Here is a 21,545-nt window from a genome sequence, read left to right as displayed (position 1 = left end):
TGTTTACAAAATTTATGGTAGTTATTGGCAATGCACACGGGATGAGCAAACTACTAGATGCTATTTAATTTAAGTTATACGTTACTGAGGAAGTCAGATGTTGGGGATTCTGACACATAGTTGAAAAATAACTTATGTCTGGTTTTGGTGTTGCTACCAATTAGCTGTGCTGTTTTGGGCAAAAGACTTTGTCTCTAGTTTTCTCAGCCATTAAAAAAAAAGGTATTCAATAACATAAAACCCCAAGAATCCTCTTGACCTAGAATCATATGATTGCAAAAGAATAAATAATGCCTAAATGTGGGGAAATTCCTTCTTCTCTTTTTTTTAAGCATCATCCACATTCTTCAAACACTATTAGTTTTTCATATATAGTTCTATTTTATTAATCAGTTTATGTGATCCATCTCCAAGTATTTTTTTTAATATTTTTATTTATTTCTAGGAGAGAGAGAGAGAGAGACAGCGTGAGCAGGGGAGGGTCAGAGAGAGAGGGAGATACAGACTCTGAAACAGGGTCCAGGCTCTGAGCCGGCAGTCAGCACAGAGCCCGACGTGAGGCTCGAACCCACGAACCGCGAGATCATGACCTAAGCGAAAGTCGGACGCTTAACCGACTAAGCCACCCAGGCACCCCTCCAAGTACTTTTAAAAGGAAGCAGCATATAATTTAAAAATCACTATGTGATATTTTAGTAGTAACTCAATATAAATAGAATCAATGTTTAATAATTGACCATTATTTCTTCATAAAAACACAAAGTGATCCAAATCACATTTTCCTCTGGAGTTATAATATTTCAGTACTATGAATTAAGAGATTTCCAAAACAAGGAAGTCAAGTTAAGTGGCATGTTGATAATTTGAGGAAATCCATGCACATGACATCTGGAGAAGGGCCCCTTAGTTTTCTGTTTTGATGGATAAAGACATTAGTAGAAAATCTAAACACAATCATGTTACATCTACTTCTGAAGTAAGTTTGCAAAACTATGCATAACATGACTGTGTAATGTGTTAAGAATTAACAATACTTCAATTTAAATACTGAAATTCTAATTCAGGAGACACAGGAAGTATCTAGTTTCACCATGCCACCAGTGTTTTGAAGAAAATGAAAATTATCAGGTCTACTTCCAAACAAAGAAATCTCTTACAAGCCACTAACTTATTTCAAGTTTCATTTGTCTGGGCAACTAATATTTTGATTTAAGTAACACTCTCAGTGGATTGAAGTCAGAAGACCTGTATTTAAACACTGTCACCTCCTTTTGCTACCTATGTAACATTGAGGAGGCCACAAACACTGAATCTCAATGTGGTCATTTGGGACATGAAATTAATAATAGAGTTATATCTACCTTATGTTCTTCACATGAGTACAGATAAGATACAATAAAATGATTAAAGTGGAATTATTTTATAAAATATTTATATTTATAATACTTTGATGAATTACTACAGATAAGACAAAACAAACATAACAATATGAATAAACAAGTGACATATACTGCATTAACTTCATATTTTATGCAAATATTGTAAAATAAGCCAAATTTTCTTAAATGTCTCTATTTTCGGAATAATATGATCTATCTGAAAAGACATATAGAAGAGACTTAACATTTTCCCACTATCAACGTGGGAGCTAGTATAAATCTAGAGCTTCAAGAAAACATGGAGGCCACCAAATGAATACCCATCCTTTACAGCTGAGGAAACTGAACTCCAGAGAGTTTTGAAGTACAATTTGAGGAAAAGATTCAGAAGAAGGCTGACATTTGCAAATGATGCCCGGCATTAATAAAAGAAAATGTTGGGGTGCCTGGGTGGCCCAGTCAGTTAAGAATTGACTTCAACTCAGGTCATGACCTCTCGGTTCTAGGGTTCAAGGGTTCGAGCCCCACATTGGGCTCTGTGCTAACAGCTCAGAGCCTGGGGCCTGCTTTAGATTCTGTGTCTCCCTCTCTCTCTGCCCCTCACTTGCTTGCACTGTCTGTCTCTCAAAAATAAAAAAAACATTGAAAAATTTTTAAAAATAAAATAAAGGAAAATGTTGCTGAGACATCTTAATTGCAGATACGAATACAATTAATTGCTTAATTGCAGATACAAGAACCAAAGAGAACAGTACCATCTCTAACAGTTCCTAGGAATAGTGGGTAGAATAATTGACTAAATAACTTGCAAATGAGTAACAGTCCATTGTGACTTGAAGGTTTATGATAATCATGACAACCAAACTCTACATCAGTAACCTATGAGGATTTTCTTTCAAAAATGCTGGTAAGATACTAGACAAGACTATGAGGCTTTCAATTAGACTCTCAACTTTGGCATGTGTGCCTTCATAAACTCATGAAATGGGCACTGTACTTTGCACAGTGCCATGTGATGCTGATTTTAGCAACCAGAGCACTAAAATTCTGCAAGTAGATCAGTCCTAGGCTGTCAGGCAGAACAAGGCAGGGTGCTCAATCTTGATGGCCTCGAACAATGTATTCTTTAATTATTTTTTAAATGTTTGTTTATTTTTGAGAGGGAGGGAGACAGAGTACGAGCAGGAGAGGGGCAGAGAGAGAGCGAGACATGGAATCTGAAGCAGACTCCAGACTCAGAGCTGTCAGTACAATGCCCAACATGGGGCTCAAAACCACGAACCGTGAAATCATGACATCAGCCAAAGTCGGACAGTTAACTGACTGAGCCACCCAGGTGTCCCTAGAACGCTGTATTTTTTTAAATAGTTTATTGTCATGTTGGTTTCCATATAACACCCAGTGCTCACCCCCACAAGTGCCCTACTCCATGCCCATCACCCCCCTTCCCAGCCCCCCCACCCCCATGGGTCCTCAGTTTGTTCTCAGCATTCAAGAGTCTCTCATGGTTTGCCTCTGTATTTTTAAAACCAGGGCAGTAATAAAAGTGATCCCTTAAGTTGTACACTGCTTTACATACACTATCTCATGTCATAGTGAGGTATAATATGTAGAGTTTTCCATTGCGTAGATGAGGAAAAAAATCTATGTGACTGAGGTCACATAGCAAGCGAAAAATGAAGCTAGAGGGGCGCCTGGGTGGCTTAGTCGGTTAAGCGTCCAGCTTTCGCTTAGGTCATGATCTCACGGTTTGTGGGTTCGAGCCTCACGTCGGGCTCTGTGCTGACTGCCAGCTCAGAGCCTGGAGCCTGTTTCAGAGTCTGTCACTCCCTCTCTCTCTGACCCTCCCCTGCTCACGCTGTCTCTCTCTCCTAGAAATAAATAAAACATTAAAAAAGAAAAGAAAAATGAAGCTAGAGCCACATGTCATATTCTCTAACCCAAAGTCCAGTGATTTGGGTTTCCTCTGTTCCAGACTTATCAATAATAACTATAGCTACTATTTACCAAGCACTTACTATGTGTCAAGCACTGTGCTGAGTTCTTTAGATGCTCCATTTTTTTTAGTCAACCCAAAACCCCAGAGGGAAGGAAGCATTATTATCTGCATTTCATAGGCAAGGCAACTAAAGCTTGCAGGAGAAGCAGGAAGACCTTGATCAAGGTCACAAGCTACCAAGTGGCAGAACCAGCATCCACACCCATGTCTGTCTGACCTCAGCCTGTCCTACACTTTCCTCCATGCTGCTTATGCCAGAGGAGCTCTGGCCGTTACCATTTCAGAAGGTTCCCCTTCAAGGAGCTTGCCTTGAACCAAAAAGTAGCTTGGCTTAAAGATATTAAGGCAGAGCAATGAAAGGACTGCACTACTGGCATTTTAGGGGGCTCTTTTAGTATCTAGTATTAAAATGTGATATTATTTTATATAATCCATATATGCTGAGTTAAATTCCCTGCCCAATGTATATGCCTCTATCAGACTGAGGTTGTTGGTTTTTTCCTCCCTTTCCACCTCATAAAATATGTATGTATACGGTGATATGTATATCTACCCTGGGACTTCTTCATGTTTCAAATGCTCAGGAGAGTCCTGGACAATGACAAATATTCTAAAATCTTCATGCAGTGCAGATTGCCCAGCTGTATTATTAATGATTTATATATATTTTCCAGAATCTAACATACTCTTGAAACATATTAATTCCACCTCCTACTACCAACATTCATCCTTCCTGCCTTGTGTTTTTCTTCCTTCCTATTTTCTCTCCTCTGTACCTTATTTTCTTCTGTCCTTTCTTCATATAATGATAATAATTCAAAGTGACTACTAAGTACAAACATGACCTGGAGGAACTCACTGTCTAGCTGGCACAAGAGCCCTATATATGTATTAAACAACTAACATATAAAGAGTAACAATGTGTCACAGACTATATGGAATGTAGGTTCTCTGTAAATTGACAAAGATCATGAAAAACAGCTGCTGAAGAAACACCAGAACTGGCCCTTCAATAGTACCAAAATACTCCCAAGAGGAAGGGAGAGGCAAGATAACATCTGATAAATCTTAAAGGGAAAACAACGGGTACTATTAATTCAGTCTCCTCTCTCCGCAAATCACCCTTTTGCCTGCTAACCAACAAACACTGACCAGGCTCATGCAGTTCTCCAGTTTAATACAGTCTTGTACCTCTGTTTCTTTGCCTCTGCTGCCCCCTCTGTCTGACATAGTCTCCCAACCTCCCATCCAAACCTCCCGACTTTCCGTGAAAGTCAGCTCAAGGTTAAGTCTGTAAATCCTTTGTGAAGCTTTCTCTGGTTCCCCCAGACAGGCTAGGCTTGCCTTCCTTGAGCCCCACTGCACACTGCATATAACTCCACTGTATCTGACACTCTGATATGTCAATGCCTCTTTGTGCTGTCTTCATGCCACACTGTGTGTTATTTGTTGTCTAAATCCCAGAACACCAGGACCATGGAATGCTTAGTAAATAACCAATATATGTTCCAGGAATGAATAAATTCTGTAAAAACAGTTATAAACTTGGTCTATATAATTTAGGTACTAGAATGGTGGTTCTCAGTGTTAAAGGCTCCATCTAATTCAGGTTATTCTCAAAAGTACTTACTCCGTGGCTTAACTCTGGGTAAAAGAATTACAAAGAAATGGTTTGAGAATGTGAGAACCCTCTCCATGAAATGAACTATATACAATATAAATATATAACCAAACCTTAAATATGCACAGAAAGAGATGAATGAGGCATTCATACGTACAGCAACAGTGTCTGAGTCTTCTAGAAGTGGTTGATGACTGCAGGCTGGTGTGGAACATCATGAATAAAAGATTAAGCAGTATGTGTTTTAGGTAGGTGGATGGGTGGGCAGTGCAGAGAACTGGTAACAAAGAGGGAGAATATTCAGAAATACCTAAAATAAATAATTCATTTCCCAGTGAAAGTGAAACCCTAAACATGGCTATTGCTAAAAGAATCATATTTACATGACCTTTTAAGCAAATTTTGTATAATGTTTTTATAATAAAAAAGATAATTCTCTAGATGGAAAAGGGATTTCACACATGTCAACCATCATCTGGAGATTGATTGTATGGAACTAAGAAAGAACATAAAGGTTTTCCAGCTTCAAAGAAGGTCACAAACCAGGGGAGCCTGCATTTAGAATAAAACTGAGTGCATAATAAGGTACCAAGAATTCTCATGTGAATTGACTTTCCCAATCACCAATAGAGATGAAGAGTCCCTTGTTACTTTCTCATGGAGTAAGCAAGAGGAGGGAATAAAAGAATCAGAAGTTGGAGCTGGAAGGTTTATGGAAATCACCTTCTTTCACTACCCTTATTTTCAAATGAGGAAATCTGTCAAGAGTCCAGAAAGGTATAGAAACTTACCAAGGTAGTCAAAGAACTAAAATATGCCAGAGTTGGAGCTAAAACCCACAATTTCTGATTCCCAGTCCAGTGTTCTTTATTCTACACTAGGCTATGTGAAAATCAGGTCAAAAATAAAATACTAAAGCTACTAGTCTTAGCATTGAGGAGCATTTGTACAGGGCAATAGATTTGTTTCTTGTTTCACCGGCAATTCTTTGTTTTCTTCTTGTTTACAAAAAGAGTGACATGGACCACAGTCTCCTAGTGACATCTGGTGACTAAATCAGGGTAATACAAAATATAGAAATAAGAAAAATAAAGCACCTTTGTATTTTTGTTTATTAACATTTTCTGGGGTACTTAAATCCAAAATTTAGAGGATATGTTCTAATTTTTGAAGATAGTCTTTCTGGGTTCCTTTCCTCATTAATAGTCTACAAACAAGACTTTGTTTTATAATTCTCTTATTTATAATAACAGTGAATTATTGACAATCTTGTGCCATCTGAGTCTAAATTACCTAATCTATTCAACAAAGATTTATGATAACCTACTATGTAAGAAAAACAATTCTAATGACTGTGGATGCAAGAATAGATATCTATCTTCCTTTTCTTTAGGACCCTCACTGCCTAGCTAGGGAAATAAAGTCATTACAGGGAACTATAATACAATGATAGGGGATGAAATGAAGATACATATAAAATATACTGAGGACAGACCAGCTGACGNCACTGAGTGTTATGTGGAAACTAATTTGACAATAAACTATTTGTAAAAATAAATAAATAAAATAAAATAAAATACACTGAGCACAGAGTGAATGGGAAATCAGAAAGTCTTCAGGGAAAATGATACCTTCTTAACTTAATTTTAAAAAGGGTTCGGGAGTCCATCTGACTTAGAAAGCAAAAAGTCCCAATCATTCTTTAAAATATAACAAAAAGGATATAACATTTAAATGTATTTTTATTAAATGGTCATTCCATGAGTATGATTGTCAGTCTATATTTCTTCAGTATTGATCAATTTGCTCCTTGTAGAAAAGAAGACCATGCTACTATTTCTAGTCAATAACACGGAGATGTTTCTAATATTCTCACCATTTTTATTTCTACATCTGATGAGTATGGGAGCTGGGTGCCAGAACCCAGAGCTCTCTGATTTTGAAGTACTCTAGTGTTACTTATTGAATGACTACTATGTGTCAGATATTCTCTATGATGCTGGAGGTAAAACAGTCAATACAATCCATACCTTCATTGTACTTATATTCTAGAGGGAACGAGAGTCAATAAATAAATAGGTAAAACATAGTAGTCAGATAGCTATAAGTATTATTAGAAAAAATTGATTAGGGATGAGGGATAGATAGTGCAGGGAGGGTGGAGAGGAGGTAATTTTAAAGATGGTGGTTGGGGAAGGCCTTGCTGAGAAATTGGTATTTTAGCAAAGACTTGAAAGAAGTAATGGAGGGGGACATGTAGGTATTTGAGGAAGAGAGCTTGCAAAGGGGGAACAGTAAGAGTAAAAGCTGTATGTTGGAAGCATGTGTAGCATGTGAAGAACACCAAGGAGGACAGTGCGACTAATGAATAGAAGAAAAAAAGAATAGAAGAAAGTAGGTCTGGGAAAAAAAATGGGGGCAGATCACACAGGGCCTGTTGGTGAAAAACCATTTTAGAGTTTAGGGTACAGGGGTAATACTACCCAATCCTATCCAGCTGCCTTGTTCAGAACAGACCAGAGGAGGGAGGCATGTGCTAACTCAGAGAGACCAAAAGCAGAGTGTTGTATTTACTAGGGAACAGATGATGACCACCTAGAGAAGAGTTAGCAGTGGGACAGGAAAAACCAGATTATTTATACATTTTGAAGGTATAATTAGAGAAATTGATTAATGGAACAAATATGTATGAGAAAAAGAGAAAGGTCCATTGGTAGGCAACTACAAATTGCTTAAGCGATTAGAAGTTGACCTTAAATTTTCAGGAAGATCAATATTAAGGAGCTGTATATCAAGAATCCAACTCAGGATATATTAAATTTAAGATTTCTCTTAACTACAGAAGTGAGGGCATTCAGTAGCAGTTGAATAGAATTCTGAGTTCAGGGTAAGAATTTTGAGCGTCTTCAAAATACAGATAATAAAGTCATAAGATTGAGTGATATGGCTTTGAGAGTTAGTTTTGATAGAGGAGAGAAAGGAAATAAGTTCCCCCAGTGAATCCCAGTAGAGAAATGAGAAGAATCAGTAAAGGGAGTTATAGGAAGCAACAAAGGGAATTAGGAGAACTGAAAGAGTAGCTTCCAGAAGCCAAGTGAAGAAAATATTTCCCGGAGAGATTCATCCATGGCATCACTGCTACTAAGAAGTTAATTAGGGTAAAGACTAAAGTTTAACATTGCATTTGGGGCAACTATGGAAGTCATGGGTAATCTTGAGAAGAGCTGCTTCTGGAGTACATTCCAGTAAGAACAGGAAAAGAGGAAACACAAGAGTGAATACAAGAAATCTCTTTCAAGAAATTCTGATGTATATGGAAGCAGAGAAATCAGGTGACAGCCAGAGACTATTTTGAAGAAGGGGGTTATTTTTAAAAAGGTATTATAGTAAGCTTATAGCACTGATCCGAGATGAAAAAAAAATGTTGCTTAAGGAAGATAGTCTAATTGCTGAAGAGAAAGTCAGTGGGACCCAGTGTATAAATGTTACCAGAATCATGGTCAGTTCACCCACAGTTAAGGTGGGAAAAGAATGAATGTACACAAACAGATAGAACAGGTTAGTTCATGTGGTGGGGACAAAAAAGAATTATCCACTGATTGTTCTCGGGCCTGGGTAGCTGAGGTAGAATGGAAGCTCTCTGAGGAAGTGGTCAGGAGTTTGGAATTTTAATCCATGGACATTTACCACGGTTTATAACAGGAGTGCTGTAAAGACTGACCTTAACACACACATAATGAGCTCTTGGGGAGTAATAACTAATATAAGCTGATGATATGAGCATCTTGCTGGGGGATTTTTTCAGGACAGGGAAAAAAATCACTTGGAAGTGTCCACTAGCAGGAAGGACCTCTACATCTAGGTCAGTGACAGAGGAGGTATGGGAGACAAACCGGTGAATATTTGAGAGTGTATACTTCTTAAGTTTGTTACTTCTATTTATTAGCAGATATTTATTCTTTCAACAGATATTTATTAGAATGCCAACTCTATTCAGGTCAATAAGGGAGGACTTTTTAAATCAAGATCCCAGCATTATTTGATCCTTCCATTTTTATAGGTTTCATTCATATCTATCGGCATCCAGCATGTTTTAGAGATGATGGGCATTCATATCCCTGAGTTCTAACCAATTTACATCTCATAAAACCATATTGTGCTTTCCTACATGTCTTCCTGCTATTTCAACTGAAAAAGCTATTTTCTGCTTCCTCTCTATGGCGTTCAGCAGAAAGAACGGTGCCTGCATGTTTCCAGGGTAGGGGACTCGAATCAAGTGGTGTTTTATATTGTCTCCTAATGGTGACACAGTCCCTTCAAAGAGCTTTCAGAGTCTGCAGAGGAAAAGTACCCAACAAATATAAGAGCTGCTAGGAACTTAATCATGTACCCGAGCAGCAGATCACTCAAATATAATTGACTAGAGATTTTGTTTTAACCTTTTTCACTGGTCACATGTCACATCCCTGGACCTCATGTGTTCTCACTCCCAGGCCTACAAATTGTGTTTTCTTGAATTTGTTCTCTTTTCCAATTTGCCCAATCCTAATGATTCTTCTTTGACAAGAGTCTTTCACTCTGATAGTTCAATTCATCCACGTGTTTATAATGAGCAAGATCTTGGGTCCTAGGGGGAAAGGGAATGAAAAGATGAATGGTTTCTGGTCCCTACAGGCCACAAGCCCGCTGTGAAGTAGGAAGTTTGGTTCACGCTGCCTTCCTAATTCTTTGGCAAGGAGAGAACAGAATATTGTCTCAAGCCTCCTCACATTAGCAATCCCCTGGGGTGGTGCCTGGAATAGGAATTATTAATAGGCATCTCAGATGCTTCTTGTGCACACTAGGCCATCCTAATAACACACTTAGATTTCTGATCTGGATTGTCCCTTTAGTTAAGTGCTAAGGGATCTTAGATCCCCACATTTCCTCCTGCTTTAATGTTTTCAGGTCCTGTTACTGTTTCACAGAAGAAATAGAAATAAAAGTCTATTTCTCCTTTTGTTTACTATAAAGTAAAATGTATAGCTTTTTAAGACAGAGTGTTCTAAAATTGACCTCTGTGTTTTGGGGAACAGTCTCTTTCATGGAAAAAAACAGAGCTTGTGGAGTTAGAGACCTCTTTCCAAATCGCAATGACCCCTGTAAAGAAATCTGGGTGGTACGTGGAATGGGATAGTAACATGAGTTCAAAGCAATGGTTGAGCAAACTTCAATATCCCCATCTGCAAACTGGGACAACTGCAGGCTACCTCAGAAATGTGAAGGTAATTAAGACCATGTAAATCTTTATTACAGTCCCTGGTACTTAGTAAGCCTTAAAAAATATATCTATCATTGCTGTGTTATTCTTCTTATTCTACTTCTCTATGCTCCAGACAAATGGACTGCTAATGACACAGAGGTTTTTGCTCATTCTCATCTTGACAAGTATAAATGGGCTCTCTCCCCCACGCTTTATCAAAATCAACTGCTCTTTGTAAGCTGAGCTCAGATGCCCTCCCTTGGAGGCCTTCCCAGACCATCCCATGGCCAAGGTTGATCACTGTTCCCTGTTCTTTATACACAGCTGTTTCTTTCTTGCTTGACAATTATCACGTATTTGTATGCACCAAAATTGCTGTATAAAAACATAGTTTGCCTTCTTTTCCTTCAAACCATTTACATAACATGCAATTGTTCTATCTTTGTGTATATTCTTTTTTTTTTCTTTTAATTTACAACCAAGTTAGTTAGCATATAATGCAACAATGATTTCAGGAGCAGATTCCTTAATGCCCCTTACCCATGTAGCCCATCCCCCCTCCCACAACCCCTCCAACAACCCTCTGTTTGTTCGTCATGTTTAAGAGTCTCTTATGGGGGCGCCTGGGTGATTCAGTCAATTAAGCATTCGACTTCGGATCAGGTCATGATCTCATAGTTTGTGGGTTCGAGTCCCACATCAGGCTCTGTGCTGACAGCTAGCTCAGAGCCTGGAGTGCTTCAGATTCTGTGTCTTCCTCTCTCTCTGACCCTAACCTGCTGACGCTGTCCCTCTCTCTCTCTCAGAAATAAATTAAAAACATTTTAAAAAAAATTTTTTAAGTCTTTTATGTTTTGTCCCTCTCCCTGTTTTTATATTATTTTTCCTTCCCTTCCCTTATGTTCATCTGTTTTGTATATTAAAGTCTTCATATGAGTGAAGTCCTATGATATTTGTCTTTCTCTGACTGACCAATTTCACTGAGCATAATACCTTCTAGTTCCATCCACATAGTTGCAAATGGCAAGATTCATTTTTTTTTGATTGTCGAGTAATACTCCATTGTATGTATATATATCTTTTTTATCCATTCATCCATCGATGGACATTTTGGCTCTTTCTATACTTTGGCTATTGTTGATAGTGATGCTATAAACATTGGGGTACATGTGCCCCTTCAAAACAGCATACCTGTATCCCTTGGATAAATACCTAGGAGTGCAATTGCTGGGTCATAGGGTAGCTCTATTTTTAATTTTTTGAGGAACCTCCATACTGTTTTCCAGAGTGGCTGCACTAGTTTCCATTCCCATTGTTTGTGTATATTCTTCATGCTCCACCCCACCAGTGTCTTCCAGACTATTTGCCCCGTAAAAGTAGTGATCATCATCTCTTGTCTCCACCATTGTATGACGCGCAAGCTGACTGAGTGCTTGTTACATAATTACATCAGATACCCAATAAATATTTGATGGATAAATTTTGGATTTTAAGGTTAAGAACCATGTCTTACGTTTCATACTCCTTACAAACGTACCACAGAGTAAAGCATGTGACAGGCAAATTTACTTCTCTTGATGATGCATACTCCAGGATGGGGAACTCCAATGAAAAAATCTGATAATACGATAATATAATTGTTTTATAGAAGCATCATTCCCAGGGCTGCTACAGCAAAATGCCACAACTGACTGGCTTAAACAAGAGAAATTGACCTGCCTCACAGCTCTGGAGGCTAGAAGACCAAGATCAAGGTGCTGGCAAGGTCAGTTCCTTCCAAGGGCAGCAGGAGAAGGTTTTATTTCATGCCCCTAGTCCATCTTCCAGTGTTTGCTGGCAATTATTGGTGTTTCTTGGTACCCTAATCTCTGCCTTATTCTCACAAGGCATGCTCCCGCTATGAATGTCTATGTCCAAATATTCCTTTTTCATAAGACCAATGGTCACATTACATATTGTATTAAAGCCCACTCTAATGGCCTCATTTTTATTTGATTTCCTCTGGAAAGGTCCTATTTCCAAACAAGATCATATTCTGAGGTACTGGGGGTTAGGACTCCAATATATAAATTTTGGAGGAAATATTCAACTTATAACAGGCACATATAAATTTGGCTGGAGCACAGAAGGGCCTCATTTCTACACTTAGTTCACAAAAAGATTCAAGGTGGCTTACAGAAGATTTACAAAGTTCAACAGAATGGAAAATTAAAAGGATATAGGGAAGATGTCTTAAATTAGCATGCTTCCCTAACATATTATGGGACATAAAATGGTTAACCTAACTGCTCAATTCAACCTAATTCAATTCATCCTAACCTAAGCTGTTTCAATCAAGGAAAGATAATAAATGCTGTTGACGTGTCAGGTCATACACATTTCTGTCCAATGAGAGGAACTTTTTCATTTGAGATCTCCATGTGTTGTGGAATCTGGTCTGGATCAGCTGGTAGAAGAACCAAGCAGCACTCGGAGATCTTGGAAGGCATGAGGTTTATTTTACACTGGTGGGCTCAGAGGAGATCATTCTCCAGAGGTCTGAGTCCCAAGTGTAAGCAGAGGGAACAATTTATATATAGTCTGTTATTTCCACATTCCTCATTAGTGTGCGCTACAAGCAGGGTGGGAAGAAGAACCCAAGAGGGGAGTCTTCGGTCAGGGACAGAAATTTTACCTATCAGTCTTGTCAGCCATCTTATAATAGATTTTTTCCTATCATTCTCCCCTGGGATGCCCCTTTAAACAGATCTAGTCTGTATTAGAGGGCATCCTCTTTATTTATTATGGATTTGTTCTTTTCTTTTAGTTCCCTGACTTTGGTTGTGACTATTCCTGACTAGTTTACAAAGTATCAGCATTCTTTTCCAAGGAAGATTTAGGTGTTCACTTTCCTGGCAGTGAGGAGGTTAAGTGCCCATATGTTTTGGCGGGCAACTCCTGCCAAAGAACTTTTTTGGCTCTGCAGGGACATTAGGGAGTCAGCCACTCACTGGTCTCACAAAAAAAGCCTATGCCTCCTCTGCAAGTCCCTATTCCTGCCCCGAGGAAGACAAGTAGTAACACCACGCGTTTAGCCTGGACCTTCCTACTGGCAGGCAAACCAGCAGAGTGAAAGAGTTTACACCTCATTTAAGCTTTTAAACCCCACACATTCTTCCATTGAAGGTGCCCTGCTCTTACAAATGGGGCCCAGATTAGAGGCAATCAATACCAACAGAACATCCTATCCATAAGAGGAAGGTGAGAATAGGAGCTTCTCGCTGCTTCCCCAGCTTTCTGGGGCAACCTCTGCCAATCTGGTGGCAAGGAGTAAGGATAGTTTATTTGTTTTATCATACTGGAAATTCCTCAAGCTTCTGCCGTGCATAGACCAGCCAGCTTTTGGGGTGTGGCTGGAGCAGGGCTGAAGATCGGACTTGGGTCAGCCTTCTAAGTCTAGGAATCCTCAGGATTGGCCCTCTTAACTATGGAGTGGTAGACCCATGTAGCGATACCTGTATGAGGCCCAGTCCATTGTGGTTTAAGAAGGTCTTTTTCCAGTCTTTGACCTAGACCAAGTTGCCTGGTGAGAGGGGGTGTACAGGGAATCCTAAATTGGGACCCTCTCAAAACAGGAGAAGCCTTGAGTTTGTGGTGTGCAAGGGACATGCAGGAAGGCCAGGGGCAACAGATCTGGACATGGGAGGTCTGTTTCCTGACAGAACTTGGCTAAGGTTTTCTTGAGGGCTCTCAATTCATTCGCTCTACTTTCCCTGAACTTTGAGGCCAATAAGCAGTCCACCAAGAACGCAGGCCTGTTATCACTGTAGGCTGTGACTGGTAAGCCAAACCAGGAGACAATTTCTTCTTTGAACTCCTGGTGGGGGTCACAGCACAGATAAGGGAGGGAGCTATGTCTACCTCCATATTAAGTGCTATCTTGGCTGCTTCATCTGCCAGATGATTCCTTCATGCTGTAGAGTTGTCTCCCTTCCAGTGTCCCTTGCAGAATAGAACTGTAACTTCTTTGGGAAACCAGACAACCTCAAAGAGCTTTAGTATTTCCTCCTTGTTTTGATGGGCTTCCCTGCCACAGTGAGGAGGCGCCTCTCTTTGTAGATTGCCCCATGTATGGGTACAGTAGCAAAAGTGTACCGGGAATCGGTTGACTCACTTGTCCTTGATAATGGTGAGGGCTCAAATTAAGGCATGTCACTGCATACCCTGCCTTTTGAACACCCTCTGTAACAAAACTGCTACCATCACTGAAAAAGGTGAGGTCTGGGTTCTGTAGGCCTGGTCACGCAGATATGGGTGGCTTACAATTACTTGATTGGTCACCTCAGAGCATTCATGATCTGGTCCTCAGAAGGTAGGAAAGTTGCAGGGTTCAGCATATGAACTGTTTTAAGAGTGACCCATGGATTCTTGAAGAGGAGGCCCTGGTATTGTGCTAGTCGAGAGTTGGAGAGGTATGAGAGACAAAACAGCATGAGAGACCTTGACATTTGGTTCTTGTCCCAGGGCGAGTTTATCTGCCTCCTTAATGAGCAGAACTGTGGCTGTGAGTGCCCTAAGGCATGGTGGCCATCCTGCCACCACTGGGTCCAGCCTCTTTGACAGGTATGGCCGTTGGCAATGGTCTATGTGAGAACCCCAAAAGCCACCTTTTCATTTTCATGTACAAAGAGACTAAAAGACTTTTTTTTATATTCAGCAGGCCAAGGGCTGGTGCCTGTCCCAAGGCAACCTTTATCTCTAGGAAGGCTGCTTCGGCCTCCTCTGTCCAGACAGGGGGTTCTCAGTCTGGCCTTACCAAGAGATTATAGAGGGGTCTTGACATTGCTAAGAATCTGGGAATCCAGATTCAGCAGAATCCTGTAGCCCTGAGGAATTATGGTAGTGCCCACCCCACACACCTGCTCCCACTTTGTTTGGGGCTGAGGTAGGGAGGTGATGACCTTCTTTCTCTCTGGCCCTATTGCTCTTTTTCCTTGGGTGAGAAGGAAGACTAAGTATCTGACTTGCTGTTGGCAGATCTGTGCCTTTTTTCATGAGACCCAATACCCTGAGTGCAACAGGAGTTGGAGGAGGGCCCTTGTGCCCTCTGTACAATTCTCTCGGGTATTGCTCGCAAGGAGGAGATCCTCCACATTCTGGACAAGCGTGCAGTGTGTGGCCTCCCTTGGAAAGCCAGCGAGGTCTTCGGCCAATGCCTCCCCAAAGAGGGCAGGCGGGTTCTTCTGATGCTCTGTGTCTTGTTAGGTCCATTCAAAGGCAAACAAGGGTTGGCTCACGGGGAGCTGGGTAGAGGCAGAAGAAGGCAACCTTTCCTTTAAGTCTAGGCAGGAAAACCAGCTGGCAGAGCCTGGGATCTGGCTGAGGGGTGTGTATGGGTTTGGGACCACCGGGTGCAAGGCTTGAACTGGTGGGTATCCTCCTCCCAGCTTCTTGGCTGGCAAGAGCAGGGTGTTCCAGGGGGATTGGTATTCAACCAGAATGCTTGATTTCTTGGATGCCTCCCCTTGCCTCTTGTGGGAGGGGGCATTGCCGCTGTCTCTGCAGTTGAGCCCCTGGGATTAACTCTACAACGATGGCGGCCCAGTTGTGGGCAAGTCAGGGGGATGGTTCCCAGCCCAAATAGTGGGGGAGGCAGTCTTGAATTCAGGTGAGCCACTTGGTTGGGCCTGGGCACAGAACAGCCTCCATTTGGATCCAGTTGGGGCTGGTGCATCCCATTGGCTCAAAGATTACTTGGGCCTCCAGCTTTGAAAGTATATCCTGGCTGAGGAAAGGGATAGGGCACTGAGGTAGGTAGAGGAACTCATGCCGTAACGTGTGGGCCTGAGTTCACATAAAAGTCATAGTTGGACCCTCTACGTTTATTTTGACCATGGGGCTCATGGGGGCCAGAAAGGGAGCCTGGTGCCCCTCAATCTGAATCTATTCCTGCTAGGCCTATGAGGTCTTTTTTACAGGGTTCTTGTGCATATCAGCTGGGTTTCTGGGACTTTTCCCGGTTGAGACATTTATTCTTTTAATGTCCTTTCTCCTTGCAGTAGGCTCATTGACTGCTTGCTAAGGAGGTTCTGGTCCTCCCCCCTTTTGGAGGCTGGCCCTTATCGGTCCTTTTGTCATGGCTCTCTTGTGCATGGTGGTCAAACGGGGTGTAAGCCTTGCATAGCCTCTCATAATAATTCCCAGGAGGATTCCCCTTACAGCTGGGCATATTCATGGGCTTCTCAGCCCTTGCTTGGATTCCGTGGAGGAGAGCCTCTAGGTACAGACAGCTGTGGACTGGCATCTGGAGAGCGCCTGTGCCTGGTCAAGGGTGTAATCTGACTGCAGGTATAGGGGAGAGAGGATCTGCCAAGTCTGGAGGTTTGGGGAAGGCCGAAGGTGGTGGAGTATCAGGAACCGGGGGTTCATATGGCAGGGGCAAGAATGGTTCTCCCTCTGGATCACCGACGAGAATTTGTGGAGGTCAGGACTTCTGTTGACCTTCCTTGGGCCACTTTGTGGAGGCGACTAAGACCCTAGCCTGTCCCTGTTTGTTGCAGGTAAATTGCACCCAAGGTGGAAGGGCTTGGGCAATCTCTAACCAGGAGTCAATACACAGGAACTGATGAGGGTAATCTGGGTCTCTGGCAGCAACATGCCAGACGCAGTGGATGGCTGGGACACCTAAGGTTCCCTCCAAGGGCCATCCTACACCAGAAGTGGGCCATTCTAACTCACATAGGGTCCTTAATTTGCCAGGGGTTATCTTAATTCCCTAGTCTCCTGAAAACCCTTTCTCTAGTTCTCAACCACAGTTACAAGAACTGTGGGTTTGCTCGATCCCAACCCCATAACGTTCCAGTGAGGTGGAGTCACAAAGACAAAGAGATAGGGGTGCCCCCTCTAATGAGGAGACCAGTCAGATGCCCGACTGGCCATGACCTGAGGGAACTTAGGTGCCACTTAGCTGTAGCAGACTCAGCTTTGTAACATTCCATCAAAAACTATTCCGATACTGCCATAGCCTGTATGCCATTCACCACAGAATTGCAGACGGGCCCACTCAGACCCCGTAGGCATTTGGGGACCTTAAGGGTGCCCACCGGGGAGCCACCAAATCCAACCGGCAGGCAAGCCAGACCGAGTCGCACATTCACACCCACATACACACCAGAGGTTATTACATTCCCTCCCACAGAATTCCTACAGATGAGACCACTGGGGTCTCCCGGGAGTGATCAGGTCCCCCTTCCACCGCTATGTGTGGGCCGGACAGGACAGACTTAGGGCCCAGGCCTCACCGGTATCCAACATTGGGTCCAGGTCCTCACCTGCCAAGTCTCCTTGAATCCAGCGGGAATGGCCTGAGGAGAAGGACCCCGAGACAGCCTAAACTCAGGCAGGCGCGCCTTCTCCTTTGCGTTTCCTCCTTCCGTTCAGTGCCGCGCGGTTTTCCCAGACCGGTGGCAACAACTGGCCAGCGCGGTTGGGTTTCCCGGTCGAGGAACCAAATGTTGCAGAATCTGGTCTGGATCACCCGGAGATGTTGGAAGGCAGTAGGTTTATTTTACACGGGTGGTCTCAGAGGAGCTCATTCTCCAGAGGTCTGAGGCCCGCACTTAAGCAGAGGGAACAATTTATAGTCTGTTACTTCCGCATTCCTCATTAACGCGCTCACGCTCGACAAGCAGGGTGGAAAGAAGGATCCGGAAGGGGAGTCTACAGTCAGGGACAGAAGCTTTCCCTGGCAGTGCTGTCAGCCATCTCATAACAGGTTTTTCCCTATCACATGTATATACTCTTCCTGTGAAAAGAATTACATTTTCAATGGCACAGGAAGATCAGTGATCAACACACACTGGGAGAAACAGAGACTGAGAGGAAAAATAAAGGTATGCTGCACATATATCCCTGGGTATGTACAGTGAATTCTGAAAATTATGGATGTACATATATAAGGTTCGTTTCAGTACAAAGAAATATCTGAATGCAGAAGTATGTGGTACAAGAACAAAATGTGAAAATACAGAAAAAAAAATTTGCAGAATTTAGGTCAAGCAACAAAGAATTCAAACAAACTAGACTAAAGATGATTCTTATAGCCATTACTGGTTAAGGGATTACTAAATTGGAATTAAATATTTATGCCTGACTGGGGCCCAGTGTGAGTGACTCCAGGGTGCACAATCCATATTGAGTACCATGTGTGCCCCCAAGGAGAGCTGTGCAATGCCAGGCTCTGATAGAAGTCCATCATTTATCATTGGTAATATATAGCCCATACTGAAATTTAAATTAATGGTAAGAAAAGTACATAGCTTTTATCCTTTATATAGAAGAAAAGAATTCTTTAATTAGTCTTTCCAAAAGTTTTGTGTTGTGGGGTTGCCGAGGTGGCTCAGTTAAGTATCCAGCTTTTTATTTCAGCTCAGGTCATGATCTCACAGTTCGTAAGATGGAGCCCGGCTTTAGGCTTAGCACTAACAGCATGCAACCTGCTTAGGGTTCTCTTTCCCCTCCCACCCCTCCCTTGCTTGCACACTGTCTTTTTCAAACTAAATAAACAAACCTAAAAAAAAAAATCTTCATGTTGTCAAGTCCTGCATTACAGAACTTCTGCATATTTTGGGCTTACCTTATTTAACTTTACTTTATTCTTGCTGTATAAACCCAAATGAATGTATAAACTGAATGTATAAACCCAAAGTAAGCTGTAATAATAATGATAATGATGATGATGATGATAAAAATAATAATAGTGTCCTACCTATTGAAATAGCACCATAGTCTGAACTAGCACAGACATCTCTCCCACTTGTTTACTAATACAAATTATTTTCCTGTGGGTAGAGTTTTAATTGAATAATAGAATTTATCTGAGATGACAAAGTCCAGCCAAGGGTCTTTCTGTCAGTAACATACTCCATCTTTATGTAAAGTCAATACTGAAAAGGGGGAGGGTAAAGAATGTTTGTGTCCTCAATTCTCCAAAGGAAAATAAAACAGAAACTTAAAAATGAGAAAACTACTTTGCCCTTTTAAGAATTATAGAGTCACATCCTGATAAAGTTAGGTTCTCCTACCTCCGTCCTTTCCATTTCACCCTGTTATATAGAACCACGTTGTCCTGGATGAAGGGCATAACTTGTTGTGTTACTTATCAACGATAGTAAATATTCTGGTCTTGCAATGCCCAGGCTGTGGGTACAGCTTTTTAGTGTTAAGTAAGACATCCAGTTCCCTATCCTTGACAAAATCATAATAATAAAATAATAGAGATTTCACTTCTATTGAGTTACTTGGCTTGACTATAAAAATTGCAATGTCTGTCTAAAATAGTCTCCACTTATGCTAAAACACAAAATACATGAATGATTGCACGTACACCAAAGATAATTTTATTTTTTTTATTCTGTAACCAAACTAAATTTTATCACATATATCTACCCTCACAGTTTGTTGTCCACCTAACATTTCATTTATTTCCGTCTGTCCATGTAAACATTTCTCACATTCTTAGACATATAATGCATAAGAAATAACTTAGTTATTGTTACTTTGTGACATCTTATAAATGTGGAAAGTCACAGTTCTTGATTTCTGGCTTAGAGTTCTTTTTGTGGAACAGCAAAATCTATTTGAATAATATATAAGTAATATATGCTCATGAGAATAAAATACATTCCAGATATCAGATAGAAATGCAGATGGAACTGGGCAGCTTTCCTAAGAAATAGGAAGAGTATGTAAGAGAGATAGGAATGAGCATTGTAAGCAAGAAGCTAACCTTGGCAGTCCAGGACAGGAATGCCTTTTCTTCTGGAATCTGAAACTATGTTGCAAGTCTTACTTTGTCCTTGTCCAGAGGGTATAGGTTTACGTTGCAGAGAGACTCCTGATTTCCACTTCATATCAACTTTCTTGTTACTGGGTTCTCCACAGAGGATCCTACCCCACTGCCCGGCCTCCTTGGGAGTACATTGTTCCTCTATATAGGTCTGAGATCTGGAAACATTCCTTGTTCTATCAGTTGAGCTAGGACAAAGCTAGAGGTTTTTTGGTTTTTGTTTTTTATCTAATTTGTACTAAAAAAAATTTTTTTTAAGGACAACATTGTTAACAACTGGAACAAAAAGGCATATAGAAAGAAATTCTAATCCAAATGTGTTTTGGCTGGTTGACATAATTCTTCAGACTTTTCGGAAAATAGCACCTTGAAGCCCTCACTCTCACGTCTCTGTCACCCTTTTCCCATAATTCTCTGCTCTTCTTTGACTTACCTACTATGAAGGGGAGGAGCTGGAGCAGAACAGATTAAATTCCTTACCAGCAAGGGCAAGAAACAATGAAATGAATTGTCAAGTGTTCATTAGTGTACATCATCATATAAGCATGTCAGCAGAGAAGCCAGTCCTGAAGAATGGCATATTTTCTGGCCAGTTCTGAAGGGTAAAGAGGTCTTTCTTCCACAAAGCTGTTTTCGCAAGTAGCCTTATGCCACAAGAAGAACTTACTTGCGTACTATTGGCCAGTAGCCCAAAAAACATCTTGCTTAAAGCTCAGTTTTTAACAGAAGAAAAAGTGGGTGCTCATTATGAGTTTCTTTTTTTTTTTTTAAGTTTATTTATTTATTTTAGAGAGAGAGAGAGGAAGAGAGAAAGAATAGGAAAGAGGCAGAGAGAAAGTGAGAGAGAGAATCCCAAGCAGACTCCTCACTATCAGTGCCGGGAGTCCCATGTGGGGCTGGAACTCACAAACTGTGAAATCATAACCAGAGATGAAATCAGATGTTAGCCGAGTGAGCCACCCAGGCACCCCTAAAATAGACATCTCCGAGGAAAAATAACAAAGTATTCTAGTTTAAGAGGGCATTGAGTACCCCAATATAAAAAGTGTGAAATAGCTCACCATCTTTTTAAAGCCCTCAAATAGTTGGTTAATAAACTCCTACTCCAACAACAACAAAATTCTTTATAAACCTAAATAAATGACTTGCATTAAGAATATCTTTGGCAAGAGACCCTTTATACCCACTGTATTTGGATGAATCCAAAATCCCAAACTGATAGACAAGCAGTGTTAATTAAACCAAGAGGCCATTAGACTGATGTGGCTCTAATGCCATGGCAGCTTTTGTAAGCAAACCCAAATCTAAGCCTCAAGGTTAAGAAATAAAAATAACTAAAGACAGGGGTGTCTGGGTGGCTTAGTTGGTTAAGTGTCCCCCTCTTGGTTTCAGCTCAGGTCATGACCATGAGGTCATGCATCAGGCTCTGCATTGAGCCTGCTTGGTATTCTCTCTCTCTCCCTCAGCCCCTCTCCCCT

General features: G+C 41.2%; 1 protein-coding gene across 1 annotated transcript in view; it reads right to left on the bottom strand.

Moving 5' to 3' along the window:
• Positions 1-17,803, bottom strand: part of NOX4 (NADPH oxidase 4) — a 304,523-nt gene extending 286,720 nt beyond the window's left edge. The window contains exon 1 of the mRNA XM_077763044.1: positions 17,552-17,803. The gene's annotated coding sequence lies outside the window, so the exon portion shown is untranslated. The remainder of the gene's footprint in view (positions 1-17,551) is intronic.
• Positions 17,804-21,545: the final 3,742 nt, after the last annotated feature.

The sequence above is a fragment of the Crocuta crocuta genome, unplaced genomic scaffold, assembly GCF_008692635.1.
Source record: "Crocuta crocuta isolate KB4526 unplaced genomic scaffold, BGI_CrCroc_1.0 scaffold614, whole genome shotgun sequence".
Lineage (NCBI taxonomy): Eukaryota > Metazoa > Chordata > Mammalia > Carnivora > Hyaenidae > Crocuta > Crocuta crocuta.
The sequence above is the reverse complement of the archived record's forward strand: the minus strand, read 5'-3'. Positions and strand labels throughout refer to the sequence as shown.